Below are 21,315 nucleotides of genomic sequence, written 5' to 3' on the forward strand. Positions count from 1 at the left end.
TAAGCCAAAGTTGGCTGACTCTCCCGGGGACGAAAAACCCCTAGGAGAAAACCCAGTGGGAAAAACTTGTAGAAGGACAAAAACCCTTGGGAGAAATCAATGTATATTTATATATATAAACACGGTAGGGATAGGAAGCGGGTAAGCGGATTAAACTGGTTCAGCCGGTGGTCGTTGGTCGTGCATCGGCTGGGCATCACGTTGAAGGACAGCCAGTAGATCAGTGGTGTGATGACCTTCACAGCAGCAGGAACTGGGTCTGTTTGCCTCATTGTCCTCGTGGTCGAGGACGAGACAGGGAGAGAAAAACAGAATTCTATTAGCGTAGGGGCCGTTCGCATGTAATGCAAGTGTCATACAGTATTGTGGTTTAAAATTCGCTCGGTTCCAGACAGGCTACCTATTGCGGCAATAGAATATTACCCATATGAGGTATGTGAGTGCTTTGTTCTAGACAAAATAACTATTGCGGGATAAGTACATTTACTGGACATTTTATGTGAATGCTTTGTTAAAGAAGAATGTCTTAAGTTTAGCTTTAAATTGATCGACTGTGTCTGAAACTTGACCATTATTTGGTAAATCATTCCAGAGCTTAGGGGCTAAGTAGGAAAAGGATCTACCACCTTTAGACACTTTTGATATTCTAGGGAAAATTAAGTGGCCAGAATTTTGTGATCGCAGTTTACGTGGTGGATTGTATTCTGATAGTAATTCTTTAATATACGAGGGTGCTAGGCCATTTAAGGCTTTGTAGGTGAGTAGTAATATTTTAAATTGTATGCGATATTTAACTGGTAGCCAGTGTAAAGATGCCAGAATTGGACTAATTTGGTCACTCTTGTGGCGGCGTTTTGAACCAGCTGTAGCTTGTTTACCTGATTTGCGTGACATCCTCCGAGTAATGAGTTACAATAGTCTATTCTAGAGGTCATAAAAGCATGGATAAGCTTTTCTGCATCTGATGCAGACAGCATATGGCGTATTTTTGAGATATTTCTAAGATGGAAGAATGCTGTGCGGCAGACGTTGGATTATCGAAAGATAGATTGCCGTCGAACATCACGCTTAAGTTAAGTTCTTAACCGTGGAAGATGGCACCACCGTGCAGCCATCTATGGGCAACTTGTAATCTGACATATTATGTTTGGAGTGATTTGGTTCAATAATAAGTATCTCAGTCTTATTGCAGTTTAGCATAAGAAAGTTATGTGCCATCCAGTCCCTAATATCACTAATGCAGTCTGTTAGCTTAGCAAACTAGTGGGTTTCGCTAGGATGTGACGAGATGTAAAGCTGGGTATCATCCGCATAGCAGTGAAAACTTATGTTATGTTTTCTGATAATGTCCCCTAGAGGTGACATATATAACGAGAATAGGATAGGGTAGGGCTGGGCGATGTGGCCCAAAATAAAAATCCCCGATTTTTTCTCAAAAAATCAGATTTACGATTTAAATCGATTTTTTCCCCCTACTGAAAAATCATTCTGCAGATTGCAAAGAAATTGTTTAAAACAAGTTTTTAACTTTATTTCCACAGTATATATGGGGACAATATCTTTAGCCATGTACATTGCGACTGCATCTGTGATCATTTTCTAACTGCCCCCTTCTTATCATACTGGATGATGCGTGGGTCAGTATTTTTTTCAACCCACAGGTCCCGCTTTTATTAAAAATTTGGCCCGCCACACACCACTGTATCTATTTTTCCAACCCGTCTGTGACCATTAAAATAGACATACTAAGCATGTGTAATGTAAACAAAAACAGGCCTTTTTTCAGCCTTAATTAAATTTTAGTTCGGATTTATGGTTTACTTTAAATATTTTGTTGTATATTGTAGCTACACCACCCCCTCTCCCTTTTAAACCAGGAACATGTTTATAATAATAGTCTTGTGGGGTGGATTTGTTTAAACTGATGTAATCGTCTGCTTTAAGCCAGGTCTCTGTTAAACAGAGTGCATCTAAGTTTTGGTCTGTAATTATTTCATTGATAATAGGTTCTTTATTGGTAAGTGATCTAATGTTAAGAAGGCCAAATTTGAAGATTTGAGTTTCATCTGTTAATGTATTGTGTTCTAATTTTATGTTAATAAGATTTATACGAGACAAGGTAAACAGTGCTCTGTATTTATTTATTTATTTGGGCCCTGGATAGTCAGACAATATCAAAAGTAAGACTATTGGTCAGATTTCTAGAGAGTATAGCACTTCCTTCCGGAGACGGGTGGAGGCCATCTCTCTTTAGCAGGTCAGGTCTTCCCCAGAAATGCTTCCAATTGTCTATAAACCCTACGTTATGCTGAGGGCACCACTTTGACATCCAGCCATGAAGGGACACTACTGTAAGTTTCATACCCCAGTAGGTGGGGAGGGGACCAGAGCATATTACATTGTCTGACATTGTTTTTGCAATTTCACACACCTCTTTAATAGTATCTTTGATGATCTCTGACTGGCGGAGTCTGGTTTCATTCATGCCGGGGTGAATAACAATATTAGAAAACTTACGTTTAACATTAGCCAGCACTTTAAGTTTGGATCTATTGTCAGACGCTCTGGCTCCCGGTATACAATCGACTATAGTGGCTGGTGCCTCAATGTTAACGTCCTGAGTATAGAATCTCCAATCTTGTCTCAGCCAGTGTATTGCTGAGTACAGAAAATCTGTTTGATATTACTACAGGAGCGTATTTTGGGTGCTGAATGTGACTAAGCCGCCTGACAGTCACCCAGTTAGTCAGCCGCCTTGACTCTGAAGTCGGAACCGAGCCATGTGTATTACGCTTAACAGTAGGCTCACCCGAAACAGTGTTTGTAACATTAACATTAGCGGTCTTACTATGCTCAACTAGCGTTCGGATGCACGCTTCTAGTTCCGCAACCTACTCCGTCAGCCTTACTACTTCAATACACTTGAAGCACATGTAAAACCCTCTATGCTGACGGATGAAGCTAAACTGTACATGTGGCAAGTAGTGCAGGTTACAATAACAAGCAGAGTTTTACCGTTTTCATGCTGGGCGATGGTGTCTCCGTTCACCCGAACGTGGTCTGTGAAGATGCATCACGATGGGTGCTCGCTCGCAGCACGCCTCGGTCACCTGCGAACGTCTGTGGTCAGGGTGATGTGAGGCACGCTGACTCTGCGAAGGCCGGGCAGCACCTCCTTCACAGCTTCCCGATCTGGTGTGGACAGGTCAGAAAGAAAAGCATACATCGGATGAATCCGCCATTAGATCGCCAACAAAGGCAGGTTAACAGTAAACAGACGGTAAGAAATGCTAGCTTTAGCCGGCACCGACTGGTGATGCTAGCGGGCTATATGCTAACACTGGGTGTTACTAGTGATAAAATCGTTTCGCTTAGTAATACAATTCAGTAATCGTCAAGGTAAAGTATTCCCAAGATAAACTAATAAGTTATATTATAAATATAGGAATAAGATAGTGAAAAAATAGCATTTAGATGATAAGCTCAACGGAGCTCCGGGCTTGTAACTCAGCATCACTCGTCTCTCAGCGTCACTTCCTCCAGCGTCAGCGCGCCCTCCAATTTAATATTGTTGACAATGTTGAGGAGGCATTTGTGCACCAGTTAACAGTTTGATTGACGTACGACTCAGCCTATCGACTACCACTTTTATTGCTCTCCTCTGAACTATTAGGTTTAAGTTAAAAATACGCCTATGTACGTATCTTGTGTATTTATTTTCAAATAGGCAGGGTCGAATGAAAAAGCGGGATAGATGCTCAATTTGCGTGAGGCGGGACAAAGGGTAAAATTGTTGTACAGTACAATGTAAAGTGGGACAAGTGGTCACCCTATCAACATTCAGTGCCGGGCAGTAGCTTCACTACAAGTAGCGAAGCTAGTAGTTTAACTACATTTTTCAGTAGCTTGGCGGTAGCTTAGCTGCTTTCTAAATCAAATAGCTTTTTAGTAGCTAAGTTTTTTTTTTTTGACCAAGTAGTGTGGTAGCTTCCACACAAGCTACAATTTTCCAAACATTTCTGAAGTCGTCCTGAGCGTCATTTTGAATCGACACGGGACATTGTTTTTTCGTATTTTCAAGTTGTGCAGCCTTTATTCATACAAAACATAACCACTCGCATCCTGTGAAGACACGTGCTCTACCTCTGATTGGATAATGTCACTGCCATCATCAGTTTGATTAGTTGTTTCATACAGTCAGGGTCAGGTCGGGGCCAATCAGGGTGAAAGGCAGGGCGGGTCTCGTTACTGTGTCTGGAGTTGATTTTAAATGATGGTAGAGATAGCTCCAGATCCGCGTACACCTCTGAAAGTTTCGGGGGTGTGTTAAGGTATGCAGGGCAAGATGTTTTTAAATTAAGGCTGCTCACTCATGCATTTTATTCTGGGAGTAGAATGAGACCTGTCTAGGAAACCGCCCCATAATGTTAAGTACCTAGGTCTACATTATGCTTTAATTGCCTATAATTATCAAAATGCTAAATGGAAACTGAATAAATAATTACATAATAAAACTGGTTAAAAATAAAAAAGTAGCTTGGATGTAGCAAGCTAGTATTGATGTAGCTTAGCTTGCTACATTTCCCAGGGGGGTAGCTTCCGTGTAGTGAAGCTTCATTTAATGTGAAGTAACTGGTAGCTTAGCTCACTACATTTTCCAAGTAGCTTGCCCAGCACTGTCAACATTATATGCATATGAAAGCGTTTATTACTAATAGGAAAGAAAAAATTATTGAATTACTTACACAAAAACACTAAAGCTAATACTAATACACTTAATTTTCTTTTTTTAAAAAAGGGGGGGGGCACGATATTCCATGAAAAGCTGTTCTCTCGTCCTATTTATTTGAGCTAGTATGAATGTATTACTGTTGTCTGGATTAAAGTTAGATAGCGCTCTTACAGCTTCTCTTTAAAAGCTTGAGAAAGCACATTTAGAGAAATTCAGAAGAGAAAAGTGAGGAAATGGCTATAGCAATTGTCAACAAGGGAAGAGAAGTGAAGGTGAATAATGTATTATTTTGAGTGTGCGCGTATGTGTGAAAGATTTAGAAGGCTAATGGTGTGTGTGCTTGTTGTGTGGTGGTGATGGGCTCCCCTTAACCCCATAATGCAGATAGAAACCACCAGGGGTAGTTGCGGGGACCAGGCATTCATGATTTATTGCTAGCAGTAGGCTGATAAGAAGACTCCCTTCATTTAAGGCCTTATCGCTCGCACTAAAGAAAGGCCACAATTTGCCACGATCTGTAAAGCCCCAGATGCAACTAATCTCTTCAACCTTGCAGACAATCTGCCTAGGTAAAAACTATAGATCATTCACATGTCTAAGTGATCCGGGCTGTCTCTTTTTGTGCAGCACAAAACCTGCACCACCTGGGAGGAAGGGATGAAACAAATTTAAACAAATAAACGCACACATACTAGTACAGGGGCCCATTTCAGAAAGGTGGTTAAGTGAAAACTCTGAGTATGTTAACCCTGAAATGAGGGAAACTGTGAGTTTTCCGTTTCAAAATGAGAGGTAACTTATACTCAGAGTTTCTGCAGTAACTTACTCTGTGAACCTAACCTGGTCGGAAGCAGGTTTTATTCGGTAAACTCAGAGTTTCTTGTGGTCTCCTCCCAATTTTTTAAGGAGTAGCAGTGTTTAATCTTGTTAGTTGCTTTAGTATATTCATTCATTGCACACATTTTTATTACATACACTGTAAAATAATTTTTTAGCTGTCTTTAAGTTATAATTAAATTGCAAGTGCAAACCATTTTAACTTACTACTTTATATTTTTATATATTACACGAAATTTTCAACTAAAAAGTTAAAACTGTAAATTGAAATGTCATGTACTTTTATAGAGGATCCTGTAGATGATAATGTTGCATTCATTTGTAGAAGGTTGCATTTGTCGCGAGAGAATTTTGAGACCCGAGTGGTTTTTTTGTCATCCACTTGCATTTATGTTAGCGGAATTATTATTTTTTGCAGTCATTTTAGATATATAAATATCCTTATATGACTAATATCAATCTTTGTGCCCTTGCTCTTACATCTGAACATTTGCTTTTACATTTATTATGAGTTCACTCATCATAATCGCTGGTCTAACGGGTAGTGCGCTGTGCACAGTGGTTAGGGATGTGAGTTAGAGTCCCGCCTTGTCGTATTTCAGTTTTATTTGTGACAAACATTTGTAAAGTTCGTAGCCTTTTATGCCCAAGTATTATGCCTAATTTAATTTGTAGCTGAGCTGCTTTCATCTTTTTGTCCATAGGACTGCATGCATAAAAAATGAATATAAAACGTACAGTCCTCTGTTTATTTACTTAACCGTGTTTAATCGTGATGAAAAGTTAAATGTACACATTTACTAGAGTAGCAATTTCCAACAACAACTCTTTTCTTTAAAATATATATTCGTAGTTGCTGTACACTTGCAGTAACACTTTCAGTTTTAGTATTAAAAGGGATTTAGATCTCTTTGTCACGTGCTGTTGCCATGGTGAATCATGATATCGGAGCTCCATTGATGATGGCTTTTCATAGTGGCTGTGCACTCGCTTAACTCAGAGTTAACCTACTCAGTGTCAATTAGACTAACTCAGATCAGCTGTTCTGTAACTGAAAACTCAGAGTCTCCTATCTCAGAGTAAGTCAACTCAGAGTTCAAGTTTAAACCTCCTTACTGAAACGGACCCCAGGAAAATGGAAAAACAAACATTACAAGTGTACCGCATGATCAAAGCAGAAGTCACAACTTTAACTAATACTATAGATTGTGGCAAATTAATACTTTAAAGTATATCATCTTTAATTTTCTCTATTGCAAGACATACAGTAACTCTATTAATCAATTAGTAAATCAATCAGTCAATAATATTTGAACAACTCTTTTACAATTCAGCTAGGGTGACTATTCATGCCAGTTCTGCCGGACACGTCCCGAACATGTTTTTAGTTCAAGTCGCATTGCTCGACCGCATACGTCATCAAAGTTCTCACTAGGGATGTCCCGATCCGATCACGTGATCGGAAATCGGCCCCGATCACGTAGTTTCAGACTCGATCGGAATCGGACGTTACCTCCCGATCAGGACTCGGATACATATGCAGGGTTTAAAATTCATCAAGGTCTCGCTCTGCTCCGCACCAGTGTACGCACTGCGCTGGTGCGTGTGAACTGAGGGGAAGAGAATAGGCTTGTTCGACACAAGAACCGGCAGCCGAATGACGTCAAAGTTCCGCGAGAGCGATTTAAAAGCAAACTCCTCCGTATGATTTCGCGGATCACTCTCGCTGTAGTTTGACGTCATCCGGCTGTCAATTGTTGCAGCGCCGCATGAAGTCGAACAAGCCTGTTGACGTGTTTTCATTTATAGACTTCACACTGGTGCGTGCAAGGAACCCACGACAAAACCGGGTTTTTACCGCTTATTTAAACGACGCGTTGATCGTTTTTGTCACCATGTGCTCAGACGCAGCTCCGCGTTTCACTCAGAACCTCAAGAATGTGCATTCACGCAGGATCATTTCTGTAGAGATGAGAGATAGAGAGAGGTAAGAATGGTGCACACGTCGAAAAAACTTAATAACAGTCTAGAAACAAAGTATTAAAGTATGTATAGCCATGTCACTCATCTCATTACAATATGTTAACTAAATAACTGGATACAACTTATTGTATAGTTTATTAAAATAATGTATTTTGATTATGCAAATGAACTACAACCTTACTATAGGTATTTTTTAACTAACTGCTGACCAGCTTAGGGAATATTGCTGAATCAGTATGTTGTTTTGCTTGTTAATTGAGTCTTTTTGGTAGCCTATCTTATGCCTAGAATTAGTCAAGGAGGTTGATTCTTAAAACTTCCTTAAAAGTTTGATCAATTGTGCATAATGACATGTGCAACAAATGCATATAGTGTGTCAGACTCATAGATTTGCATAATTTAAAATTCAGGTTTTAAAGTTTGGGTCAACCTGTGGCAAAGCTTTAAAACTGAAACTTATAAAATCCTATCAGAGGTACAAAATGTCATTGAAACATACCAGTGGCTTTGCTGTCATCAGGATTAAACATGTTACCCCTCGAACTCTCCCTCCCAACAGAGCATCCCCACAAAACAAACCCCAATTTAACCCCTGTACATATACTATATATATTCTCATTATTTTTTAACACATCTATAGTTATGCGCTGGCACAGAGTTAGACTCTTTTGACTCCACACAGAAACGGCAACACGTGCTGCATGACATAAGGAACATCCTGGTTCTGTTTTTTCGCTCTTCTTTGTTCTTTTTTTATGTATTATAGAAGTATCGGATAGGGACTCGGTATCGGCAGATACTCAAAATCAAATGACTCGGACTCTGATAGGGACATCCTAGTTCTCACATTTCAGTTAAAATACATTAAAAATTTAAGATTTATTTATTTTAAGACATACAATCATTGTAGTTTCATTCTTACTTTGAAATGTAACAATTGCTTTTCTGAAATTGAACCCAAAATATTAAACCTTGATGACGTTTGCGGTTGACCAACGCGACTTCCGGAGAACGCACCCGAAAACATGTTCGGGATGTGTCCGGCAGAACTGGCACGAATGGCCACCCTAAATTCAGCTATTTTTTTTTTTAAAGTGTGCATTGACCTTTCCAATAGTGTAAGATTTGTAAGACATAATCTTTAAAAAAAGACTACAAAATCTAACACAAAACAATATTGACACAATGCAAATAATTTTATCTACTTACAAAAAGTTTTTTTTTCTACAGTTTGTTTATAAATCAACTGTATGACACATAATACAATACTAATCACAAATGTAAATATAGTTGCAAGCAGCGATACCGGGGTCAAGCGAACATGGCACAAAATGAATCATACGTGATGATTGTCATGATTTAGGATCTAAGTTTGCCTTAGTTTAAGACAAAAATAGTCATTTTTGTATCTTGAGACCACTAGGTGGTGCTGCGACGAAACAATAGATGGTGCATCAGGCCATGACTGTGATGACACATACTACAATTTAGTGTAAATACGATAAAGTGATACAGAGATATAGCCTCAAAGTGGTGCCCTCAGCATAACGTAGGGTTTATAGACAATTGGAAACATTTCTGGGGAAGACCTGACCTGCTAAAGAGAGATGGCCTCCATCCGTCTCCGGAAGGAAGTGCTATACTCTCTAGAAATCTGACCAATAGTCTTACTTTTGATATTGTCTGACTATCCAGGGCCCAGGTCAGGAAACAGACAGATCGGCTTACCCATCAGTCTGTTAGCTGCCTTGACATGTCAAGATCACATATATCCCAGCACATAGAGCCTTTTTTAACAGAGTACCAACACATCTCGACTGTGTCTGTTCCTCGAACAAATAAATACAGAGCACCGTTTACCTCGTCTCGTACAAATCTTATTAACATAAAACTAGAACATAATACATTAACAGATGAAACTCAAATGTTAAAATTCGGCCTTCTTAACATTAGATCGCTTACCAACAAAGAACCAATTATCAATGAAATAATTACTGACCAAAACTTAGATGCACTCTGTTTAACAGAAACCTGGCTTAAAGCAGACGATTACACCAGTTTAAACGAATCCACCCCACAAGACTATTATTATAAACATGTTCCTCGTCTAACAGGGAGAGGGGGTGGTGTAGCTACAATATACAATAAAATATTCAAAGTAAACCATAAATCCAACCTAAAATTTAATTCGTTTGAAATAATACTGTTAAATATGGAAATAACTGATCGCAACAACAAACGACTTTCGTTCATTTTAGCTACCATATATAGGCCTCCAGGCCACCACACAGATTTTCTAAAAGAAATAGCAGACTTCCTATCTGAGCTTACAGTCACTGTAGATAAAGCTCTTATCGTTGGTGATTTTAATATCCATGTGGATAATCCAAATGATGCATTAGGACGTGCGTTTATGGATGTTCTAAATTCTCTCGGCATTAAACAAAACGTGTCAGGGCCCACGCATACTCGTAATCACACACTAGACTTAATTCTGTCACTCGGACTCAATATTAATGACATCGAAATATCACCCCAGAGCGATGCCGTTTCAGACCATTGCCTTGTGTCATGCACAATACTTCTAGATAGGACCGCTCAGTCTACAACATGCTACAGATTAGCCAGAACAATAATTTCCACCACTAAAGATAGCTTTATTAGCACTCTTCCAGACCTGTCTCAAATGAAACATGTAGCAGATAATCGTGAAGATCTAGATATTATAATAGAAAACCTGAACAACGTCTGCTCTAGCACGTTGGATGCCGTTGCTCCCATTCGAAAAAAGAGAATCAAAGAAAAACCGCCAGCTCCATGGTATGACCATCATACTGCAGCCCTTAAAAAATTAGCTAGAAAAATGGAAAGAAACTACCGAAGCACAAAGTTAGAGGTATGGCGTTCAGCATGGAAAGAGAGTGTTCAACACTACAGACAGGCTATTAAAACTGCCAGAGCTACCTATCTCAGTACGCTTATTAAAGAAAATCATAACAACCCTCGTTTTCTATTTAGCACAGTTGCGAAACTGACTAGAAACAAAGAACAAACAGAAACCAATAGTAAACTCCAACACAATAGTGATGACTTCATGAACTTTTTTACTAACAAAATTATGTTTATTAGGGAAAACATAGAAACTACGCAAGCAGCCATCACTCTACCCAATAGTACATTTTCCACTAGATTACCAAACGAACATCTTGAGTCATTTAATCCTACTACAATAGAAGAGCTCTCTAAACTAGTAACGTCATCCAAATCATCGTCCTGTATACTAGACCCCGTTCCCACAAAATTACTAAAAGAGGTATTTCATGTAGTGTCAGACACAGTACTTAATATCTTTAACTCATCTCTAGAATTAGGATACGTTCCAACAGCTTTCAAACTAGCAGTTATTAGACCGCTCATTAAAAAGCAAAACCTTGACCAGGGAGATCTTAATAACTTTAGACCAATCTCAAATCTACCTTTTCTTTCTAAAATATTAGAAAAAGTAGTGGCAAGCCAGCTACGCACATTCGTAGAAAATAATAATACATATGAAAAGTTCCAATCAGGATTCAGGCCCCACCATAGCACAGAGACAGCGCTGCTTAGAGTTACAAATGACCTCCTATTAACATCCGATCGTGGTGAAATCTCAATCCTTATATTACTAGACCTTAGTGCAGCCTTTGACACAATAGATCACACAATCTTACTCAATAGACTAGAAAACTATGTTGGCATCAGTGGTCAGGCGTTAGCCTGGTTCAGATCGTATCTAACCAATCGATATCACTTTGTTTATGTAAATGAGGAAGAGTCATATCACTCCCCCGTTAAATACGGCATACCTCAGGGATCAGTTCTAGGCCCTATCCTATTCTCGTTATATATGTTACCTCTAGGAGACATTATCAGGAAACATAACATAAGTTTTCACTGCTATGCGGATGATACCCAGCTTTACATCTCGTCGCATCCTAGCGAAACCCACCAGTTTTCTAAGCTAACAGACTGCATTAGTGATATTAGGGACTGGATGGCACAAAACTTTCTTATGCTAAACTCCAATAAAACAGAGATACTTATTATTGAACCGAATCGCTCCAAACATAATATGTCAGATTACAAGTTGCCCATAGATGGCTGCACGGTGGTGCCATCTTCCACGGTTAAGAATTTAGGCGTAATGTTCGACAGCAATCTATCTTTTGATAGTCATATCGCCAACATCTGCCGCACAGCATTCTTCCATCTTAGAAATATCTCAAAAATACGCCATATGCTGTCTGCATCAGATGCAGAAAAGCTTATACATGCTTTTATGACCTCTAGAATAGACTATTGTAACTCGTTACTCGGGGGATGCCATGCAAATCAGGTAAACAAGCTACAGCTGGTTCAAAACGCCGCCGCAAGAGTGCTTACTCGATCTAAAAAGTATGACCACATCAGTCCAATTCTGGCATCTTTACACTGGCTACCAGTTAAATATCGTATACAATTTAAAATATTACTAATCACCTACAAAGCCTTAAATGGCCTAGCGCCTTCGTATATTAAAGAACTACTATCAGAATACAATCCATCACGTAAACTGCGCTCACAAAATTCTGGTCACTTAATTATCCCTAGAATATCAAAAGTGTCTAAAGGTGGTAGATCCTTTTCCTACTTAGCCCCTAAGCTCTGGAATGATTTACCAAATAATGTTCGAGTATCAGACACAGTCGATCAATTTAAATCTAAACTTAAGACATTCTTCTTTAACAAAGCATTCACATAAAATGTCCAGTAAATGTACATTTCCCGCAGTAGTTAGTTTGTCTAGAACAAAGCACTCACATACCACATATGGGTAATATACTATTGCCGCAATAGTTAGCCTGTCTGGAACCGAGCCGACTTGAACCACTATAATGTTTGACACTTGCATTGCATGCGAACGGCCCCTACGCTAATAGAATTCTGTTTTTCTCTCCCTGTCTCGTCCTCAACCACGAGGACCATGAGACAAACAGACCCAGTTCCGGTTGCTGTGAAGATCATTGCATCACTGATCCACTGGCTGTCCTTCAACGTGATGACCAGCCGATCCCCGACCAACGACCACCGGCTAAACCAGTTTAATTCGCCTACCCGCCTCCTATCCCTACCGTTTCTATATATATATAAATATATATTAATTCCTCCCAAGGGTTTTTGTCCTTCTAGGACTTTTTCCCATTGGGTTTTTTTTCTTAGAGGGTTTTTAATCCCAGGGAGAGTCAGCCAACTTTGGCTTAACTTAGCACTTTACAGTATACGTTACATTATTAATATGCTCGCTTGTACGGTTTAACCGCTTTCTCTACTTCTTATATTATCTATTGATTTTCTGTGTTCTCCTCTACATCTTCTCATGTAAAGCTGCTTTGCAACAATTAACACTTGTGAAAAGCGCTATATAAATAAAATTGAATTGAATTGAATTGAATCAAATGTCTTGACTACTAGGAGGCGTTGGCCGAAACAATAGATGGTGACTCAGGTCATGACTGTTATGACACCCATCAAATTGGATGTAAATATGATAAAAAGATGCAGAGATAAAGCCTCAAATCTCTTGACCACTAGGAGGTGCCAAGTTTTACAAGTGCTCTCAGAACTGTTGATGATGAACCATACCAAGTTTTTAATGATTTAAATGAAATCGAAGATATACAATTTGTTTGTCTTGATTCAGTGATTCCAGTGATATAAGGCACTTGATATTTGGACAAAAATTGCGGGAGTTATGAGCATCCACGAGTTTGTCATCGCTATAGCCCCACCTTTAGGAATTTTTTTGCATATGACCCCAGAATAAGTTTATGTATATATGTTCCACATTTGGTGTTGATACTTAATTCATCTCCATAGTCATAGCCAATCAAGCGGCTCCACGCACTTCAGGCGTTTGGGCATGGTGTGTCGATGGTGAGTCGAAAGTTCAACTTTTTTTGATAACTTTTCATATTTGAACTCCAAAGAATATTTCAGCACTTGATTGATTCTGATTTTGCGAAAAACCTAGGACAAGTTTGTTTTTATTTTTTGGAAAAAAAATCGAAAATAGCGGAAAATTTTTAATGATTTAAATGAAATCTAATATATACACTTTGTTTGTCTTGATGCAGTGATTCCGTGATATAAGGCACTTGATATTTGAAAAAATTGCGAGAGTTATAAGCTTCAACGTGTTTGTCATCGCTATAGCGCCACCTATAGGAATTTTTTTGCACATGACCCCAGAATAAGTTCATGTAAATATGTTCCAAATTTGGTGTTGATACTTAATTCATGTCCATAGTCATAGCCAATCAAGTCCAGGCGGCTACACGCACTTCAGGCGTTTGGGCATGGTGTGTCGATGGTGAGTCAAAAGTTCAACTTTTTTTTGATAACTTTTCATATTTGAACTCCAAAGAATATTTCAGCACTCGATTGATTTTTAATGATCTAATGAAATCTAATATATACAAATTGTTTGTCTTGACGCAGTGATTCCATTGATATAAGGCACTTGATATTTGGACGGAAATTGCGAGAGTTATGAGCTATAACACGTTTGTCATCGCTATAGTGCCACCTATAGGCCAATCAGGGTTGATACTCTGTCAACTTAGCGCACGATTGAGACCTACCATTTGGCAAAATGCCATGTTTCTAGGCCTTATGATTTGGTCTGCACGATTTGTTTCACGGCACAAGAATAATAATAATAAATATAGCTGCAAGCAGCAATTACGGGGTTTCGAGCATTAAAACACGTCAAAGACGTCAGACGTCGTCAACCAGGCTAAGGAAGTTTCACCCGAACACACCCACAATGAATGATATATCCAGAAAAATGAAAGAGATGTTCAGAAACGGTTCATACGGACTATGCATGCTTACACACACGTGCACCTATAGGACAAACATGTCACGTCCTTAATGTGAAGTCATTCGGATAATTTGTTAAGGAGAATTGGTTTTTCAGATTTATACGGTAACATACAATTCAGAAATGGTCGCGTTTGGTTTAACTACAAGGCCATTGAGTTGTGGCATGGTCAGCAATGGTTCAAACAGACTGCGCATGTGCACATTCGACACACACACACACACACACACACAGCAGCGCAGCAGACCACAAGGACCTACAGTGGACAGCAAAAACAGCTGCAAAGATTATGCTTGACATGCTTGACATCCAAAGTTCTAGGCGTGTAAAATATGCGTCCGACCACTAGGTGGTGCTGCAACGAAACTGTGCATACTCCCTCAGGTCCTGACTGCCATTCTAATTACGAAGTACTGTGTCATTACGCATAGGTTTGGCAAAGATACAACCTTAAGTACATTAACAATGTAAGTAAATTATGGTTTTTCGCAATTTTCAGCCATTTCTGATGACAATTTTAATATAACACCAATAAAGTTTTTTGTTCAGAAGGTAATGTAATGTTCTTCCTATGGTGTTTTCGAGTCGATAGGAGTTACGGTTAGGAATAAATTAGTGATTGTTTTTTATGAGCTAGAACGTAGTTCTGGTCAAACCCTAACTCGAAACCTGGCATGCTTGGTATTGTAGGATTCAAAAACAATTCAGGATCATATAAAAACAACTCCCATGAAAATTTGTTGATCACAGATAAAATTATAGGCTTATATACATGTAACCGTTGCATAATCACAGTATTTAATGCCTTCTTCCCAGTCATAGTGCCACCTATTGTCCGATCGGCAAAATTTTTATATCACGACCTCAGAGCGATGGCTTTCACTTATTATTCAAGCCCCGTGATGATATCTCAAACCCCTCTCGAGTTATGGCCGTTTAAATGTTCTAAGCTCCGTCCATTTAAGTTTTTGGCCACTCCTTTCATGTATGAATACAAATTTCAACTTTTTTTAGATAATTATTTATAGTCACACTCCACAGAATCAATCAGCCTTGGTTAGGTTCAGATCGGGCGAAAAACCTAGGACTAGTTCGCAAAAGTAGGTTTGAACGTTATCGCCAATAACTAACGAACCGTTTGATTGACCGCAACGCTTCAAGAGGCAAAGTTTTTCGTCATGAGCCGATCTATCATATGATGTCATGTTTGTGTGTTTATGTCAAACGTCACGTGATAAGGCACCGAAATACGGTATTACGCCCCCTAGTGGCCAAATGACACCATAATTCTTACAGGCTTTCAGGAGCAGTACACGAAGAAGCACAGTGCGTTTCGTTCCGATCGACCTTTGTTAACCCTGTCAAATCAGTCCTCAATCTTCATTGGCCGATGACGGCCATGTTTTTGGAGATACGCCAATGTCCTTCTAGACCCTCATGCTACATTGCACAAAGACACACCATACAAAATATTAAGTGTATCGGGCTAAAGGTTGTGTAGTAATAGCCATTCCCGATCTCAAGCCTGTTATAGCGCCACCTAGTGGCCAAAATCCGCATCTTTTTTACTCTGATCCCGGAGTGAGCTGGTACATCTGTGTACCGAACCTCGTTAAGATATCTCAAACCGTTCACGAGTTATAGCCATTTAAGTGAGGATAGGCTACTTCCTGTATGGAGTTTTGGCGCCCCCTAGTGACCCTGAAGCGGAATTTCAAATTCTGTTTGATAATTATTTACCTACTCACTCTACAGATTTCTCCTGCGTTGGAACGATTCCGATCGGGCGAAAAACCTAGGACTAGTTCGTTTTGGCTTGAAATGCATATTATGCAAATTAGCGAAAAAAATTGCACACCGGAAATGAAATCGGAGATATACATTTTTTAAGTTTGGAGCCAGGGATTACAATGATACCAAACACTTGAGTGTATGATGTCCGGTTTAGGAGTTATGAGCCCCAACGCGTCGGGCATCGCTATAGCGCCACCTATGGGCCGATTTGGCTGGTTCACTGTATCTGAGTAGCCTGCTAATATACAACCAGTTGACCAAGTGGCAAGTTTCTACGACTTACGGTTTGGGCTGGGCGACGCGTTTTAAGGCGGAAAAATAATAATAAATATAGCTGCAAGCAGCAATTGCCGGGTTTCGAGCATAAAAGCACATCAAAAACGTCAGACGTCGCTGACCAGGCTGAGGAGTTACACCTGAACACAGCCACAATGACTGATAGACCACCTCGCTCCAGACAAAACAAAAGAGATGGTCAAAAACAGCTCATACAGACAATGTATGCTTACACACACGTGCACCTATAGGACAAACATGTAACGTCCTTAATGTGACGTTATGAGGATAATTTGTTAACGAGAATGAGTTATTCTGCAGCGCAGCAGACGACAAAGACGTACAGTGGACAGCAAACACAGCTGCAAAGATTATGCTTGACATATTTAATGTCCTCCTGAATTGTGTTCTGGTAACCCCAGGACTAAGTGTAAGGCGAAACTTGGCATGTTTCGTATCGTTGGACTCTGCAACAATTCAGGACTCCTATGAAACAAGTCCCATTAAAATACGTTGACTATTGGCGTGTAAAATATGCATCCGACCACTAGGTGGCGCTGCAAACGAAACTGTGCATACTCCCTCAGGTCCTGACTACCATCACAATTACCAAGCACCGTGTCATTACGCATAGGTTTTTTGAAGATACAACCTTGAATACATTAACATTTTAAGTAAATTTTGGTTTTTCGCAATTTTTGACCATTTCTGATGAAAATTTTAATATAACGCCAATAAAGCTTTTTGTTCAGAAGGTAAAGTAAGGTTCTTCCTATGGTGTTTTCGAGTGGATAGGATTTACGGTTACGAAGATATTAGTGATTGTTTTTTATGAGCTAAAACGCAGTTCTGGTCGAACCGTAACTCAAAACCTGTCATGCTTGGTATCATAGGATTCGAAAACAATTCAGGATCATACAAAAACAACGACCATGAAAATGTGTTGATCACAGATAAAGTTATAGGCTTATATACGTGTAACCGTTGCATAATCACAGTATTTAGTGCCATTTTCCCCGTTATAGCGCCATCTAGTGTCCGATCGGCAAGCTTTTTATATCACGACCTTAGACCGATGGCCTACACATATAATTCAAGCCCCATGATGATATCTCAAACACCTCTCGAGTTATGGCCGTTTAAATGTTTTAAGCTCCGCCCAGTTCGGTTTTTGGCCACTCCTTGCGTGTTTGAATAAAAATTTCAACTTTTTTTTGATAATTATTCATATTCACACTCCACAGAATCAATCAGCCTTGGTTAGGTTCAGATCGGGCGAAAAACCAGGGACTAGTTCGCAAAAGTAGGTTTGAACGTTATTGCCAATAACTAACGAACCGTTTGATTGACAGCAACGCTTCAAGAGGCAAAGTTTTTCGTCATGAGCCGATCTATCATATGATGTCATGTTTGTTTGTGTATGTCAAAGGTCACGTGATACAGGCACCGAAATACGGTATTACGCCCCCTAGTGGCCAAATGACACCATAATTCTTACAGGCCTTCAGGAGCAGTACACGAAGAAGCACAATGCGTTTCGTTCCGATCGACCTCCGTTAACCCTGTCAAATCAGTCCTCAACCTTCATTGGCCGACGACGGCCATGTTTTTGAAGATACGCCAATGTCCTTCTAGACCCTCATGGTACATTGCACAAAGACACACCATACCAAATATTAAGTCTATCGGGCTAACGGTTGTGTAGTAATAGCCATTCCCGAGCTCAAGCCTTTTATAGCGCCACCTAGTGCCCAAAATCCGCATATTTTTTACTGTGACTCCGGACTGAGCTGGTACATATGTGTACCAAACCTCGTTAAGATATCTCAAACCGTTCACGAGTTATAGCCATTTCAGTGACGATAGGCTACTTCCTGTATGGAGTTTTGGCGCCCCTTAGTGACCCTGAAGCGGAATTTCAAATTCTGTTCGATAATTATTTACCTACTCACTCCACAGATTTCTCCTGCGTTGGAACGATTACGATCGGGCGAAAAACCTAGGACTAGTTCATTTTGGCTAAAAATGCATATTATGCAAATTAGCGAAAAAATTTGCATACCGGAAATGAAATCGGAGATATACATTTTTTAAGTTTGGAGCCAAGGATTACAATGATACCAAACACTTGAGTGTAGGATGTCCGGTTTAGGAGTTATGAGCCCCAACGCGTCGGGCATTGCTATAGCGCCACCTATGGGCCGATTTGGCTGATTCACTGTATCTGAGTAGCCTGCTAATATACAACCAGTTGACCAAGTGGCAAGTTTCTACGACTTACGGTTTGTGCTGGGCGACGCGTTTTATGGCGGAAAAATAATAATAATAAATATAGCTGCTAGCAGCGATTATCGGGGTTCAAGCCATTTAGAACACAAGACGTTTAAGGACATGGGCATATAGATATTCTGCATTGTAGATTGTACACACACACGTTTACCTGAGAAAGGAGAAACAAGACTGTTAAAGAACAAGACTTAATATTGAAATGGTTATACACTCATTTGGTATGTAGTTTTTTTATAAAAAACAAAAAATATATAATTCTTACTGCAAATGTCGTGTAAGTGCCTCCAAATTATGTTCACGTTTCACAGCAATCATAAAATGACATGAGTGTTAAAACTGATAACTCAGAACAATTGAAGTGGTAGTCTTTAACTAAATGTGATTTTAATATTATAACAGTAAAATCATGAAGTTAAAGGTGCAGTGTATACATTTTAGCGGCACCTAGTGGTGAGGTCACGAATTGCAACCAATGGCTTAGTCCACTGCTCACCCCTCGCTTTTGAAACACATAGAGAAGCTACGGTAGCCGCTACCAGACAAACATGTCATCGTCGGAGATAACTTAGTAAAAAAATGTGTCCGTTAAGGGCTTCTGTAGAAACATGGCGGCACAAAATGGTGATTTCTATGTAAGGGCACCCTCAGTGTATGTAGATAAAAATGTCTCGTTCTAAGGTAATAAACACATACCGGTTCATTATGAAAGGTCTTTATACAACCCTGATAATATAGTTTTGTATATCATTTTGCATTTCCGTCAAGAGATCCTTCTAAAAATTACACACTGCACCTTTAAATGTGTACAGAGTTCTATTAATAGTAGACTTAGTTAAAGAGTAATCATCTTCTGTGTTTTCTGTGAGTGCAAATGTCAACCAGTGATTGATCCTCTTCAGCCATCTAGAGGACATAACGGAAAATTGCACCTAAAAACCACAAAAAGGAATTTGAGTATATTGCCTGATCTCAATAATACTTGTATGCTTTGTCATAAGCTTTAAGGGCCATTCGTCAGGGCCGTTTTCAAAATGACTGTGTGATAGCTATACTTCTGCAAAGTTGTTTTTGTATTTGATATATATATATATATATATATATATATATATATATACAGTGTAGAGAAAATTGTACTACACTGGCTTTACTGTTGTTGAGTGTAAGAACTGAAACAATTTAATAAAACAAAACCAGATACGTTATCTGAATGGTGGATGGTGTTATTAAATTGTGTCAATAACAAATATCATTTCATTTAGCAGATTCATGTTCATGTCCTTTAATCGAGTACCATGAAGGCTTTCTGTTTTAATTAGGTAAATAAAGTGAGGTATGCAAGTTATTAAACCTTATATATCTTTATGGACAAAAGGAACATATACACAAACATGCTCTGCACATTTTGTATGTTTCTCTCATCTGAAACAGTCATTTTAATTCATAGAGATCTAGGTCTTACTAAATGCTTGCTTGTTTAAATCTTTTAGACTATTTTTTTAAACAAAAGTAATTGTTCTTATAGAACATATATATTCTTTGACATAGATATTATGTGCAAACATACAAGTTTTTCAGATGACAGCCTCTGTCATATTATAGTAGGCCTAAAAATAGTACTAAAGCTGTACATTTTTTTATATTTAACAACTGGCTATGTCCATACATAACTGATCCAGATGTGTTGTTTATATCAAATGGAGTTTATAACAAATATGATGTCATTAAGCAAATGTCAGTCAGATTTGCTATTAAGCACTTATTTGTAAATAGATAATAGATAAGAATACTAACTTTTAAATCTAGATTAAAAACACATCTGTTTAACTCTGCATTTACTGAATGAGCACTGTGCTGCTTCACACTGACTGCACTTTTAACTCAAGCCACTTTTACTCCTGTTTTATTCTTTTTAACATTTTAAAGTGTTTTTATTAAAATCACATTCATTTTCTTTAATTGTTATTCTAAATTCTCATGTATCTTTTTTTTGTGTTTTTTTGTGTATCTATTATTTTTACATTTTCTTTTTTCTCTTTTATATATTGTTTTCTCATTTCTATGTAAAGCACTTTGAATGACCTCTGTGTATGAAATGTGCTATACAAATAAACTTGCCTTGCCTTGCCTTGTGTTCACACATGTGCTGTGCTAGAGTAAGTTTTCAGTAAATCATTTACATTTAAAATAACCAATTGTATCATAACATTACAATTCCATTGCAATAATTCTATAAACAATTATTAAAAACTTTATAAGACACAGCATGACGTGTTTATGTCATGTAAAATAGATTAGAATATTAAAGCTATTGATAACCAAATATATATTCTCTTTATGTGTAATTATTAGTTATTATTTCTAATGTTGGCCTATTTTTGTTCTTTAAGGATCCACATATTTACAGCAATCTTTTTCATACCTTTAGGATTTGAAGAATTCTAAGACAACATTTGAAGCTTTATAACTTCATAGGGTTGTTTCCCACAGGTTTAAATTGATGCAT

Source organism: Misgurnus anguillicaudatus, chromosome 8 (genome assembly GCF_027580225.2).
Source record: "Misgurnus anguillicaudatus chromosome 8, ASM2758022v2, whole genome shotgun sequence".
NCBI classification, from domain to species: domain Eukaryota; kingdom Metazoa; phylum Chordata; class Actinopteri; order Cypriniformes; family Cobitidae; genus Misgurnus; species Misgurnus anguillicaudatus.